The following is a 13,797-nucleotide window of genomic DNA, read 5'->3' as shown; positions in this document are numbered from 1 at the left end:
CCCAGTGTTTATCTACCCTTTGTAGTCAGATTGCCTAGTACACTTCTGGGTGCCTCACAAACCAAAATGAAACAGGCTAAGCAGTAAGCCTGTCAAACGTCCCACACAAGGTGCCATCCAAGGTATGTCATCCACGTTAGGCAAATGCTAACAATTTAGCCCCTAAGCCCTTTCAAGCTGAACAGGCACTCTATCTGGCATGGAAGCTGTCTCTGAGAGACCATCCTCAACTCCAAATCTACCTCTACAAGCAACAGCACTGCAAGTAAAAATTACCAGGTGTCTTACAAAATAGATTTAAAACAAAGTAGGTATTTCCATACTGTTCTCTGCTGATCTATATAACTTGACTACAGAAACTGTCTTCTTAAAACTAGTACTACTTACAACCCTATTGAGTGTTGCCATTTAAGTATTTTCACATAACTTTCATCAGTTTAGGAAAGAGAGCACCTCAAAATGCAAGCTATGGTGAAGATCTTTCTGCTATGAACCGTTTAGTTTTCAACCCAGTCTGGCCCAATGATACACCTGAATGAAGAAGAGAGTCTAGTACCATACAGCAGAAGTCTGTTTCTCTGAGGACCTCCTGTATGCTGTACCTCTGAGGCTGGCATGTCCCTAGTACAGGCTTCTCAGGACAGATCCTTCCTAACTTTCATTTAAGCAGCAGCACCATCTCTTCGGACAGCTGTAAGACAGCCCTGGCCACAGCACAGTCAGATTTGCCTTCATGGTGCTGTCATGCATCGTAGGCATGTGCTGTGGTGTGGTATGCCAATCACAACGAGCAAAGTTCTACATTTCAGACTTTACACTTTGCATATCTGTACAATATGAGGAATGATTACACATTGTTATTGATGAGATAACTTCCCAAAGTAATACTGGTGTCCTGTTTCTTGAATACCTCCAGGACTACCAATCCCAAGAATCTGAAAATGAGGCAACATGCCTTCAACAAAGAGAAGGTAAAATCTGCCAAAGCTATAAAAAAAATATATCACATACATATGATCACACACATACGTATTTTTCTTCGGGGTCCTTTGTATCTGACTTCCGAGCCCTGTGAATCGCCTTTTCTAGCTTTTCTTTATACAGGCCAGATACTTGCTTTAAAAAATACAAATAAAAACTCAAAGTCTTTCATTGCCATGTGACTCCAGCAGATGCATTTTTAAGAAAAACTTCCCAAAACTGCAATACTCACTATAAAATCATGCAATGTTCTGCCGGAGATTTGAGTGCTTCAAAACTCCTAGGAAACTCCCTAAGCAATGGAGAGGGATAAGGCCTCCTTGGAAGAACAAGGCACATAATGCACACCAATTCAGGAGACTCTTGCAAAGAATTAAAGCAGCTTTAATTGCCAACCAAATAGGAGGCAGGGAATAAAGGCCTTCTTTCAAGGGAGAAAGAAAAATGCTGATGCCATACTTGTAGCAGTGCATGTCGGATCACTTTGTGGAATTAGGTGTTGTGAGCAGAATCACCCATCAAGTTTACAGACAATATAGTTGAGACAGAGAAAGGTGATGTGAAATTCTTGCTTGTTTGTTCCCCCCTATCCCCGTGCCATCTGAAATCGTATCCTCCATCTGCATGTATAATGTGTTAGGCAACCCAAGCAGTCTAATCGAAGCTCTTCACCCAGTTGACCTGACCTCACAGCTATAGGTATCCCTTAGGGCACACAAACCCACAATCGTTCGCCTTCACTTTTCAACAGATTGGGATGGTGCAGAGCAGGGAAATAATATGAGCTGGTTTGTGCCTATTAAAAACTCAGCTGTAACAGCCTGAGCTCTCTAGGGATGCCCTCCCTCCATTGTGTCTTGGCTGGGATGGAGCAAAGGTCCTTTTTTCCTCTTATTTAACAGGAAATAGATATCTGCAACCCTTCCTCCCAGCTATTTTCATGACCACACCAAGACATTCCTTATTATAGGCACTGACTTAAACTGTTAATACTCCTGATTTCTCCTTGCCACAACCGTGTTAGCAGCCACGGCACCCAGGTGCCATTTTTATGCCTTACACCCGGGGCCCTCGCTGTGCCAGCCAGCATAGCAGGGCTTAAACCAGAGCTGCCTGCTCCACGGGGACAGGAGTACATTTAGCAAACCATGTCCAACATCATGCTCTTTTGCCTGCTGGTTAGAGGGGGCTGCAAAAGATAAATGAGAGGGCAGCAAATAGCAGGGGAGGGGGAAAGAGGGAGGGAGGGTAGGAAAGCGAGACGTACAGGGAGGAAGGCTAGCGGGAAGGATATGCTCCACTATGGAGAATCCTGTCAGGATGCAATTTATTTTCATTCTGCGCGGGAGTATAATGGTGCACTGCCTGAGCTCTCTCAATAGCTGTTTTGAAGCGAACCAGGCTGGTATGTCTTTAATTTATCATTTCATTATGAAACAGTTTCCCTTCCAAGAAGCCTTCAAGTCAGGAAGCTCTGTCTGCCCACACAGGAAATTCCTTTGCAGCAACTTCCCCAAAAAGGAAATTTCCCTCAGAAGTGAGCCCAGCTCATGCCTTTGAGCAGAGCTGTTTGAAGAGACTCTGGCATGCGAGCCCTGCAAACACCCCTGCTTGCTTACTGTAGCCAGCATGCCAGGATCAGTGGCTCTGCCCTCGCACAGGCATATGGAGACCCCACCGCACCTGGCTTTTCTACTGCTCTCCCCTCCCCAAAGACAGCCAGGAGCATTCGGAGGAGAAGAGCTGCTGAGCTTTTACTAGCAAAAGATCTCTCTATTCAGGAGAGAGGCACAGGACACACATAGAGAGCTAGAAAGAGCAGGGGCAGAGGAGGGGGAGCTGTAGAAAAGCTTCCCAAACAACTCTAATCCCCTACTTGGAAATCAGGAGGAAAATCTGCACCATAACTTAGATCTCTTCCGATGGCATGCCAGAAGCTGCATTCTGTTCCTTACACGTACTATGGGTTTTATTTAATGAACTTTTGCAGTGATGACTCGCAAGCAAAGGAGAAAGGAGGGGAGAATATACAGAGGGAAGGGGGGGAACCACATTTACAAAAATGAATCTCTCAGACATCTTGTGAATCATTAAGTGGGAAAGAGCCAAGAACATCTAGGCCAGAGTGAATAACAACATACGGTATTTTATGAAGCACCTTAGCAAAGGGGACACAGATCAGAAGCACTGCCAGACTTCCAGTAAGTTTTTAATTTACCATTTCAAATCACAAGTAATACTGAATAACAACTTTTTTTAATTACTATGCCCAGAAACCCAAACTGTTGTTTGGGGCAAGAGAGGAAGCAGAACTGAAATTTGTGTTACACGTTACATGGATGAGACAGGGCCATAGAAGGGGTATGGGCCAAACTGGCTCTTGGACTGGACGACAGCAGGAAAATGAAAGCAACCCTTTGAGGGCATGTGGGAGAAACAAAGGCTAGGGATAATAGAATCGTATATGGGGGTGACCACAATCCACTGGAGGCCTGTACGCTTGGGAGAGAGACTCTCCACGTTTCCCCCTCAGTCTCAACTTCAAAATTTGTTTTTCTAACACTTGATGGAAGAGATCTGGTCCTTGAAGCCGAAGCTCCAGCAGGTGGCTGCCTGCCCTCCTCTCCCATTCCCTCCTTCACCAGATAGCTTTGCCCTGTTCTCTTGCCAGCTAATTTACATGACTTTTTTTTCTATTGCTGCCCTTGGCATTACATTCAGTGATTCAGTCAGCTGTCGCGTAAAGAGACTTTTGTCAGAATTGCTTAAAGGCAAATCCCCCCACCTAACTTTTATCCGTGGCCTCTAGCTGATGAGTTAGTTGTCACCTAAAAGAGCCCTCTGGTGTAGCATACGCATACTGAATATATATCTGCTTGGATGGCATCCATACTACTGTCAAATCACTGGAGACGATTACAAGATAGGGTAAAATATAAAAACTGCCATACTAGAAGAGATCACCGGCCCATCTAGCCAAACGTCTCCAGTAGTGGCTGCATAAGGAAGAAGTATAAGGAATAGTAAGAAAATTAAGCAATCTCTTCTCTAATATATATTGCTTATTTCAGTCTCTGATAATCTGTGGTTTAAGGACGTCATGAGCTGTGGTTGCATCCAGACCGCTGTTTCCATACTGACCAAATGGCCCATCCCTCTCTCCACAGGTTTATCTGGTTCCTTTTAGAGATCCATTTACACTTTCAGCCCTTAAAACATCTTCCTGCAATGATTTCTTTCATGTAGTAATGCATCCTCATTCTTGTTTCTTTTAGACGTGTTGCCCAATGATTTATCTCAGATCTCTGGATTTGCTGTTCTGTGAGGAACTGTGAATAATCATTCCCTGTTCACCTTCTCCATACCAAGTATGATTTCATAGCCACATGATAACATTCTCCCTGCCAACCCATTCACTTACAGAACTATCTTTTCCTCAAACTGCAGAGTCCTATCCCCCCCTCTAGTCTCCTGGGAATGGGAAAACTGTGGAAGTAGTCTGTTCTAGCTAGATCCCCTATCATATTAAAAATGACCGTGTGGATGAGATCACCATACCCCGAGTGGGACTCAGTTTGAACAAACTCAAGGTGTTAAGAAACCTTTCTAGAAGTTCATGAGCTTCAACAAGACTGTGTTAGAACTTCAATTTCCTAACAATTTTGGTGCAAAATCATGAAATCAATGCAGAGTTGCTAAACGAATTTGAGACCAGTGACTGATTTTTGACAAATATCTTTGCTTAACTCTACAGTCAAGTTTTACAGGTTTTACTGTAAAACCACATGAAAAAGTCATGAGCTACTCACATCAATAATTGTTTTCTGCTGAACAACCACAACATCCTTCTGGATGAGATTTCCCTGTACTGTGGTCCCATATGAATGAGCTGCTGTCTCTCAAGAAGAACTGAGAAAATATTATTAAAATAAGAATAATTTACTTTCATTTCAATTCTGAGTGACACTGGGAGCAGTTAATTTAGTAGATGACCATAAATTCAAGTGGTAAAGACATGCTGGGCATTTTATTCATACAGAGAAAGATGATGTCCCTGCTCTTCCAGTTGTTAGGATCTATTAAAGTGCGGCTGTCTTGAGGCTCAACTTATACAAAGCATGTGTAATTTAGAGCTGGTTAAGAGACAGGTATTGTACCACTAACTATATTTTTACAGCCTTTACATTGTTGATGTTACATCGACTTAAAAATTGTGAAAATGCTTCAGAGTGGGGGCCCAGTCATTTCAGGATAAAATTATCAGTGTGAGCTACCTTTATTCACAATAGGTTATACCACTGATTATTTCAGTTTCCAAAGTGGTGCCAAGACTGTTTGTGGATTAGCCTTCACATTAGTAGTTTTCGGGAAGTGGCCCATGTAAGAAAGTGGCACTCAGTAAGAAAGCATTAAATGCAGCTGATTAACTTGGCTTAAAATTGTAGATGGGGCTCAGAGATTTCAAACCATATACAATACTGCTGACTCTGTACACTCGATCCAGTAAAAACGGATTGAAAGACCAGTTCAAACCTGGGCTTCTAGTCTTAAACACAGGCTAACCCTCTGGTGCCTGCTTGACGCAGCAGACATGGGGAGGACAGCATTGCGAGCCTACTGGGCAGCACATGTGGCATGAAAGACGCTTTCCACCATCTTCTGCATCCATTTGTTCTGATCATAGGCAGTAATTTTACAGCTTTGCCTAAAAGAAATGGTTGTAACACGTTGTAAATGTTAATTAGCTTCAAGAGAAAAAGGAATAGTAACAGTCTCTGTGCACAAAACCCAAGTACTTGAGCAAGCCTCCTTTCTGCAGGATCTAAATATGTACATGTACACAGAGATACATGACGTGTGTCAGTTTTAAAAAAAAAATCTGAAACTTCTCAGCTTTGAAATAAATTTTGATTGTTAACTCTTTTCTGAGTCCAAGTGGGTTTTTGTGCACACATGTTCTCACTGCAAATGATGGAGCACCAGAAAGGCCGTGGGTGAGAAGCTATGCTCTCAGGGTTATTCTGGACTAGCTGGATTCTCCCAGAACTCTCACAAGAAAATCGTAATTATGGAGAATTCACCACAACACTGCATATCCAAGCAGTTTGAAAGACATCTGGATTTACTTCTGGGTGTTCTGTTGAACTGAATCAGCCACCAAACTTTCTGAGATTCAGCCATTGTTATTGCACACACTGATAATGGTGCGGCAGGAGGCCAACAGCAAATACTGACTCCTTTAACAGCCCAGCTGCTTCAGGTCTGCCCATCACAAACACAGCTCACCTCGCTGTCACTGTTACCTTTGCTGTCATTCCCAGTCCCTCCGCTTGTTTTTCATTCTGCATGATTTTAAAACTGAGAGAGGGTATAAAAACTGGAGGAGGACTGTAAATGTTCCAGCTCTTACAGACATTAAGTGCTATCCCTTGTTCCTATTTTGCTGAGCTCCAAGGCTTCAATCCTGCACCAAACCTTGAACTTCTTCTACTGCATGTGACCCATTCACCACTACCCCACACAGTGCATTGCATCCCTGAGAACAACACAAAGTGGAAGTAGACTCCTGTGATTTGGTTACGTTCACTTTCAAAAAGTGAAAACCACCAAGCAAGCTGTAGAGCAGTGATGAAACAAGCCTCATGTATTTAATAACAGTATTTGTCACCACTGCCAATTAGTATTTAAAGAGCAGTAAAAAAAAAAATACCTCTAATAAAAAGATCAAGGTGCCTTAAACAATTACACACCCAGCAACACAGTAATGACTACCCAGAGTAATGCAGCTAAAAGCCCAGAGGTAATAAGACTACTAAGGAAGTTTCCAAGGAAGCGAGATACAAAGAAGTATGACACAGGAAAAAAAAAAAAGGGAACAAAGAAGTATCTGTGTACAGAGGGGTTTTTCTGACAAAATGCCTTCACTGAAGCACGGAGAGGAAGCGAAAGCCAGCAAGGAGGTTAAAAACTGAAGGAGACAGATTGCTTGGAATAAATCAGAACGAAAGAGAGACTAGGAAGGAGGAACTTATATACATAAAGGGAGATTTCCCCCACTAGGAAATACACGAGGACCCACTCAAGCGGCAGAACTGAAATGAGTAACTGGTTTGTGGACTGGCAGGGACTGGGGCTACTTCCTTCTGCACTACCGAGAAGGAGGAAGTAGAAAGGGAGAAATTCTCAGTATTGCATAAAACCAAAGAGGCACAGTCGTTCCTTCATCTCTCTTCCCCCAAACATTGGCCAAATAAGTAGAAGCACAGCGCAAACCTACATATTTACTCAGACACATAGACATATTCTGGATAAAACCATGGCAGCTACTTAAGCCAGTGAGACAACTCCTATTAATTTCAGCAGGTCCAGAAGGTCACTCTTTTTTTCACACTGCAAGCATCTATTAAGCTGGCTTGACAAACCATTTCTGGTTCAGCCCCAACATTTCCACCCAGGACTTGTGCAATTTTACTCATGAGGGTCGATCCCCGGTTGTGCTTTCTGAACCCTCCTTTGCCACCACTATTTTTGTGTTAGTGCACAGGGTGGCAGAACCGTAAGCTCTGGAGTCTGTACAGAGGGAGGGTTTAAATATCAGAGAATCTCTGCTGGCTTGAGTTGATGGAAACGTTCTTTAAAGCTCAGCATCAAAGCATTCACTTTATAAGCTGCAAGCCTTGGTTCTTGAGCCAACAGCGACTTCTCCCCATAATTAATTAATACCGTATTAATTGTGCATGTTCCACGGGCCTGTTGAGGAGGTGTGGCAAGGCCTGCACACGTAGATCAACCTTCCCGGTGCTGCCAAGAGAGAAGTACAGGAGAGAGAAGGTAAAACCCCTTCAGATACCTACAAAGGAAAATAGAGTACAAGCGATGTGCTCAGGGGCGACGCAACCAACGTTTGAGGAGGGACGCGCACTGAGCCCTGCCGTGGTGTTTCAGTGAACAACGAACAATAAGGACAAGGAGGGATCTTCCACCAGCTGCACCCTTGTGCAATCTGTTCGGCTCTGGGCCAGCTGGGAGCACAACCAGCAAGCCAAGAGGAGGGGCCCGCAGCAGCTGAGTGCCCTTGCGGGTGGGATTTGGCCACAAGTCATAAGATCCTGTGAAATTGCTGGAAGGAGAAAGGGGGAGGAGGAGGAGGGAAAGGGAGATTATTTGACCTCCTCTCTGCTGTGCTGGGCCTCAACTCTCCACTGACTCCCGGCACTGAGGAAGTTGCACCCTTGCCCTTCCAGGGGCTTTGGCCATGGTGCAACTGGCACCATGCATGGCAGGAAGCCCACCATCGGCACCTTACTCCCCCCCAGGAAAACTAGGGAGAGCACTCATGACAGGAACAAGTGAGAAAAGAGGATGCCCCAGGCACTAACACCCCCTGTGAAGAAGCCCGTCCCCAGACATGCCTCGGGATTTGGCTAGAGACACCTGCCCATCAGCAGCCACGCAGGACATGCCAGCCTGCAAGCAGACCGACAGACCCTTCCCCGCTGTAGGACAGAAACCAAGGTTTAACTAAGGTCTAAGTGCTGATCAAGGTGATTTATGAAGCAGACTATAAAACAGTCAAGCTATTGGACATGTATATATTTTCAATTGTAATCTGAATGACAGGTACAGCTGGCCTGAAATCTAACCTCCAAAGACATTTTCACACTAACTCTTGCACCAAATTTATTCATCTCTATAAATTTTTGTGTAGGTGAACGATTATTTGTTTTTCTGAAGGTACTGTGCATTTGGCATTGTTAAAAGAACAAAGAAAAGCAGGACTCACAAAGGAAAATTTTAGCAAGAGTCCAAAGTGAAAGGCATGAATTAAAAATACATGAAACAGAACCATAAAAAAGGGGGAGATAACGCAGAAAATTTAGAAGGTTTATAAACTAACTGCACAAAATTGTCCCAGCAAGTTACTTTTAGAAAAAAGGGAATTTATGTCTAGCTATGAATTTGCCACAGCACATCCACAGTAATCGTGAAAAAATGCAGTTGAAGATCATGCTACTTATTCTGAGATGCAAGGCACCTTAAACTATATCTAGAAAGAGAAGCACTAAAATATAGGCACATAGCAAAAGCATTATGAATTCTGCTTAAAGCAGGCAATACTCTTCCCTCATGAGGAAGGCAAAATACAATTTATGTTTACCATATAAAAAGGAGGTGTTTTTTTCTTTTACAGTGTTGTGAGAAGGATGAGCAGAAATAAACAGACATCTAAACTCTACATAATTAAATGTACAGATGCAGATTAAAATCTTAATTTGTGGATCTGGAGAACCAATGGGTGCCAAACCTAAGACTCTTATCCTACACCATCCCTTTCTTTCAAACTGTTGAAAGAAAGGCTAAACAAATCTCCCTACATTTTTAAAAAATAAAAAGGTAGCTATTTATAGCTGCATTTATTGGAGCTGTTTCCTTATCAGGAAGTATGTAGCTGGGAATTACTGTCTGCCTACATCGGAAATTCTTTCAGGGATACAAAAACCCAAAAAGGAAATTTCCCTTCAAAAATATTCTGTGTTTTTTTGCTGCTGGTGGGTTTAAAATAAAATGTCAGTGCTCTGACCAGAGGTCACAGCCCCTTCGGGAGGTTTGTTCTGCAAACAAGAAGTTTTAAGACACCTGAGGGAAACACAAAAAAAATGCTTCTAGAGAACTGAAAGAGGGAGAATGCTGAGAACATATTAAGAATTTAAGAAAATAAACCTTTTTTGCAGGATGCTGAGATAGTGCAATTTCATTACCAGCATTATAGTAGTTTCCTCTGAAAAGAGCGTGTTCCTAGAGCTTATCCTTACCAGAAAGCACTTGCAAAATTTATCACTCTGGCAAAGAACTGACTCTCACGGTGCTGACTACAAGTGGTTTGTTCAGATCAGGTCTTCAGACCAGGTCTTCATTGTGGTCAGTATAGTTGTCAGACCCTTCCAACTGAACTCCTGTCGCCCAATTCACTGCTTCTTCCTCCAGCCCCAGGGCATGCCCAGTGGTGCATAGTCCAAAAGCCAGTGAAGGTACTGCTCTTCCTTTGAGAAGGGAGTATGCGGTGCCAAAAGCCCATCTCGGGATACCATCCCTTCTGCATGTCACAGCACCACGACAGGGCAAAGGCCATGTAGGACATGGGTAGAATATTGCTTGCCTGCAGGAGACAGGTCCAGTTTTTTGCAGCACATGCGATCCAGTGCTACAAGTAACCCTGGGACTTCAATAGTGACTCTCCAGCTACAGGGACCCACTCAGTAAACGCTCAACTAGGAAGACTTGCACTGTCTCCAGATCAACTCACATAACACTGAGGATTTTGCCACAGGAGTTCCTCATCCTACCTCTCCACTGATTGCCGAACACCCCATACTATGCCTGTGGACTCTAAAGGCAGGAAGGATATGTTGGTTAATCATTAGAGATGTTAATTTAATTTTAACTTGTCATGGTGTAATTTAACATTTTCATTTTCTGGTCTGTATAATTGCCATAGAGCTACTTAACCCTGCTGCCAGTGCAGAATGGACACTTTTTTCAGTGGGATACAAAAGTATATGGAGATCAAAACCAGACAGGCATATGCAGTAAATAAAGCAGGGTGCTTAGGGCTATTCCCAGGGTGTGATTTTTATGCATAAAGACTTGTAAACAAAGATTTGGAGCTGAGCAAGTATCCCAATGCGTTGACTCTAGAAGGCCAATCAGTGGTGACTGTTTATTAACTCACAACATCACCAACCATATGCTTATTAAACATATAAATAACTCGTAAGTTCTTGAACAAAGATCACTGCTACATTAATAGCAGCGTGCTAGTCCTGCATGAAACAGAGTTTACATGAGGAGCAAACACATTCAAACTTCTTCATTCCATAGAAGACAGCGCACAAGCATCCATAGCAGTGGAATGGCTGATGCACAAGTGCTTCCCCCTCCCAAGTATCTTTGGAAAATGATCTTGAGATGAGACTCTTGGCTGAGGTGTTGGATTGGGCCTCCAAATCTGGATGGAACCATTTTACCAAAAATTTCTTCAAGAAACTTACAAATCATTTAGTCCTTCTGCTCCAGCACTAAAATGGGGAGTTGTAAATGGATGTAAAACCTTGTTTAATGAAGATTCTGCCAGGCTGTATTTGTTAAGTATCACAAGGAGTGCCAGCACAGGGGAGAAAAGACATACAAGTACAGCAGAAGGAAATCCAGCCTCTCATAAAGGATACAAAATAATTGTTTTCTCTCTGTGTGTGTATACACATGACCTATTACATTAATCCCTGGTACCTTGAAGCTGCAGGAGGTTTCTCCTCACACACTACATGCTTCTCTAAATGCTGGACAGTGGTGCTCTCTTCCAACATTCAGAGGCTCAGCTCTGTTTCTTATTAGGGGAGTGGACATCACATGCATGCTATGTTGCTTCCGCAGGGTTTTCTACCACACGTGTATTTTGTTGCAAGGCGCTCACCACACAACGGTTTGTTATTGTGGAGCTGTTAGTCATGGCCTACATGCAGTCTCTTCTGTGTTTTCTTTAATTGTAGAGCTATTTATGAACACTGGGTTCTTTACATTAATTTTATTTCTTAAAAAAAAACATGGAAGCATTTATAACATAACACAAATGAAAAATTAAACAGACACATTTGGGATGGAAAGAGAAAAGCAAGCTAATTTTAGGTTCACTGATCTTGACAGCGTCCCTTTAAGACAAAGCTAAAAATGCTTCAAACTCAGCAATACCATAAATGTCCTGCTGCTTTTGCTTCTTATTCCTCCCCACACTTTCCAGGGGAATTCCACAAGGGATCGGCTTGAATCCCGGATTAAAGCGACATGGCTCCCTTTCCCCTCTGAACAGAGGTGAGTCTGCGTTTTGAAGATTTAAAACCCTGAAGTGAAGCTTTCCAAGAGGGTAAAAGACTGGCTTAGCACCACCGGGACTCCCACACTGCAGGCTCTCCACACCCTGAAGCACAGGTCTCTTGCTCTCCCACCTCAGGACTGCTTTGCAAGTTCCCACCAGGGCAGGAAGGATCTCATCCCTCCACACACTTCCACTGAGGACTGCTGGTGCAGGAAACTGCTGTGTTAACTCTGTCTGGTTAACAACCAGGTACATTAAAAAAAACCACACTTGACTCTAAATTACTCTCTCAAGAAGCAGAAACCAGCTCACAGCACTGGCCCTTTACAACAAGTTTTTTCACACTTAACCTGGATGCCTCTGCCAAAGTCCATAGGCAGCAGTAAGGAGCTAACAGATTTAGGGTTCAACTCACCAGCTGTTTACATCAAGGGTGACAGCTAAATTGGCTCTGAGTCGTCCCGATGCAAACCCAGTGACAAAGGGCTCAGTTTCCCACAGGTGGTGAACAAAGACCATGCCAGAAAATGTAAAGCAGGATTTTCCTGGTCCAAAAGCCACAACTTTCCCAGCTAGATCAGTAATGAGGTTTCACTCTTCCCAGTCCAACATATTCTGGATAAAGCTCTTGCAAGTAAAATAGCTACATCTATACTGTGCCCAGCCATGGGAGAGTGAGAACATGAGACTGGGCTTCCCACCCATCCAAACTGCCTGCCTGTATGATCACTTCGAATCTGGCCTGAGATTCACTGTAAGAATGAATCTACTCCAGGAGGCAGGCTGGAGTAGATGAGTTAAATTCAGAGGAGCACCTGAGGCTGCCTGTGGAAGAGGCCACCTTAGCAAGGAGGCAGGCATAATCGACATCTCCCTTGCTTGTGATTTTCATCCTGTTTGCCTAACCTAACAACTAGATGTAACTCACAATCATGAAGGAGCCAGGCCCAGTCACTTCACTAGGGTTGACCGAAGTAATGGTCACTGAGGCTGAGAGGACGGCTGGCTGGGATTTCCACAGTTCAGCCAGCCTGTCAATAGATTATTATGAGTTATGAATTGAAAGACCAGGAGGCACTGCTGAACAGAGGAAGCAGATGGGCCCTGCCCTGCATAGCTCACAATATAAATGTGCAAGAAAAGCCCATGGTGGAAGAAGAAGACGCAACATTGAGAAGATTAAATACTGCAAACAGTCAGGTGGTAGCAAGCAAGGCCACTGTCCTGGCTTTTTTTTTTTTTGTAGTGGATTGGCATTGGTTAGGAAAAGACTAGCTACCCAGAGAGAGAATGAAGTATAAGGTGAAAAGGAGATTAGGAGGAAAGGCAAGCTTATAAAGGACAGTAAGAGGGAGGAACGAGGCTTAAGTGGCCATAATGTCAGAGAAGAGCAAAGAAGGAGCTGGGAGAAGCCAATCATCTGAGAAAGAGGCCAGTCCAGACCCCATTAAAATTAGTGGGAATTTAAGCACTCATTTCAGTGGGACGAGGATTAGTCTCGGAGTTATTAATTTGACATTCTGGCCACCTCTCACAGTCCCTTTGTCTTATGCAGCTTTTATTTTATTTTCCCTGTATGTGCGTCAGTCAGTTTTGTTCCACAAAGATCCTTCCAAAGCAAATATTTTTATTGCTTGCTGCTCTAAATGTGGCTTAGGGTGAAGGGCTTTTTTTCCCCATCTCACTACATACTTTCAGTTCAATGCATTGAATATTCTAGTAACTAAATAACAATATGCTTAATGCTTCGAAGTGGCTTTCCAGCTGCTAGCCAAAATTGTAGAATAATTAACAGGTGCCAAAGGATTAATAAAAGGAGCAGCATAATTAATAGACACTATACAGAAAAAAATGGATCCTTGGCAACCCTGACAGTGTTGTTGTTTCCTCCTCCTTTGGATCCTTGGCAACCCTGACAGTGTTGTTTCCTCCTCCTCTTAATTGTT

General features: G+C 43.3%; 1 protein-coding gene across 1 annotated transcript in view; it reads right to left on the bottom strand.

Annotated features, from left to right (window-relative positions):
• ETV6 (ETS variant 6) overlaps window positions 1-13,797 on the bottom strand; it is a 176,666-nt gene that overhangs the window by 74,288 nt on the left and 88,581 nt on the right. The gene's annotated exons all lie outside the window — the stretch shown is intronic.

Source organism: Aptenodytes forsteri, unplaced genomic scaffold (genome assembly GCF_000699145.1).
Source record: "Aptenodytes forsteri isolate BGI_AS27 unplaced genomic scaffold, ASM69914v1 Scaffold486, whole genome shotgun sequence".
Taxonomy (NCBI): domain Eukaryota; kingdom Metazoa; phylum Chordata; class Aves; order Sphenisciformes; family Spheniscidae; genus Aptenodytes; species Aptenodytes forsteri.
This window is presented reverse-complemented; position numbering and strand designations above follow the sequence as displayed.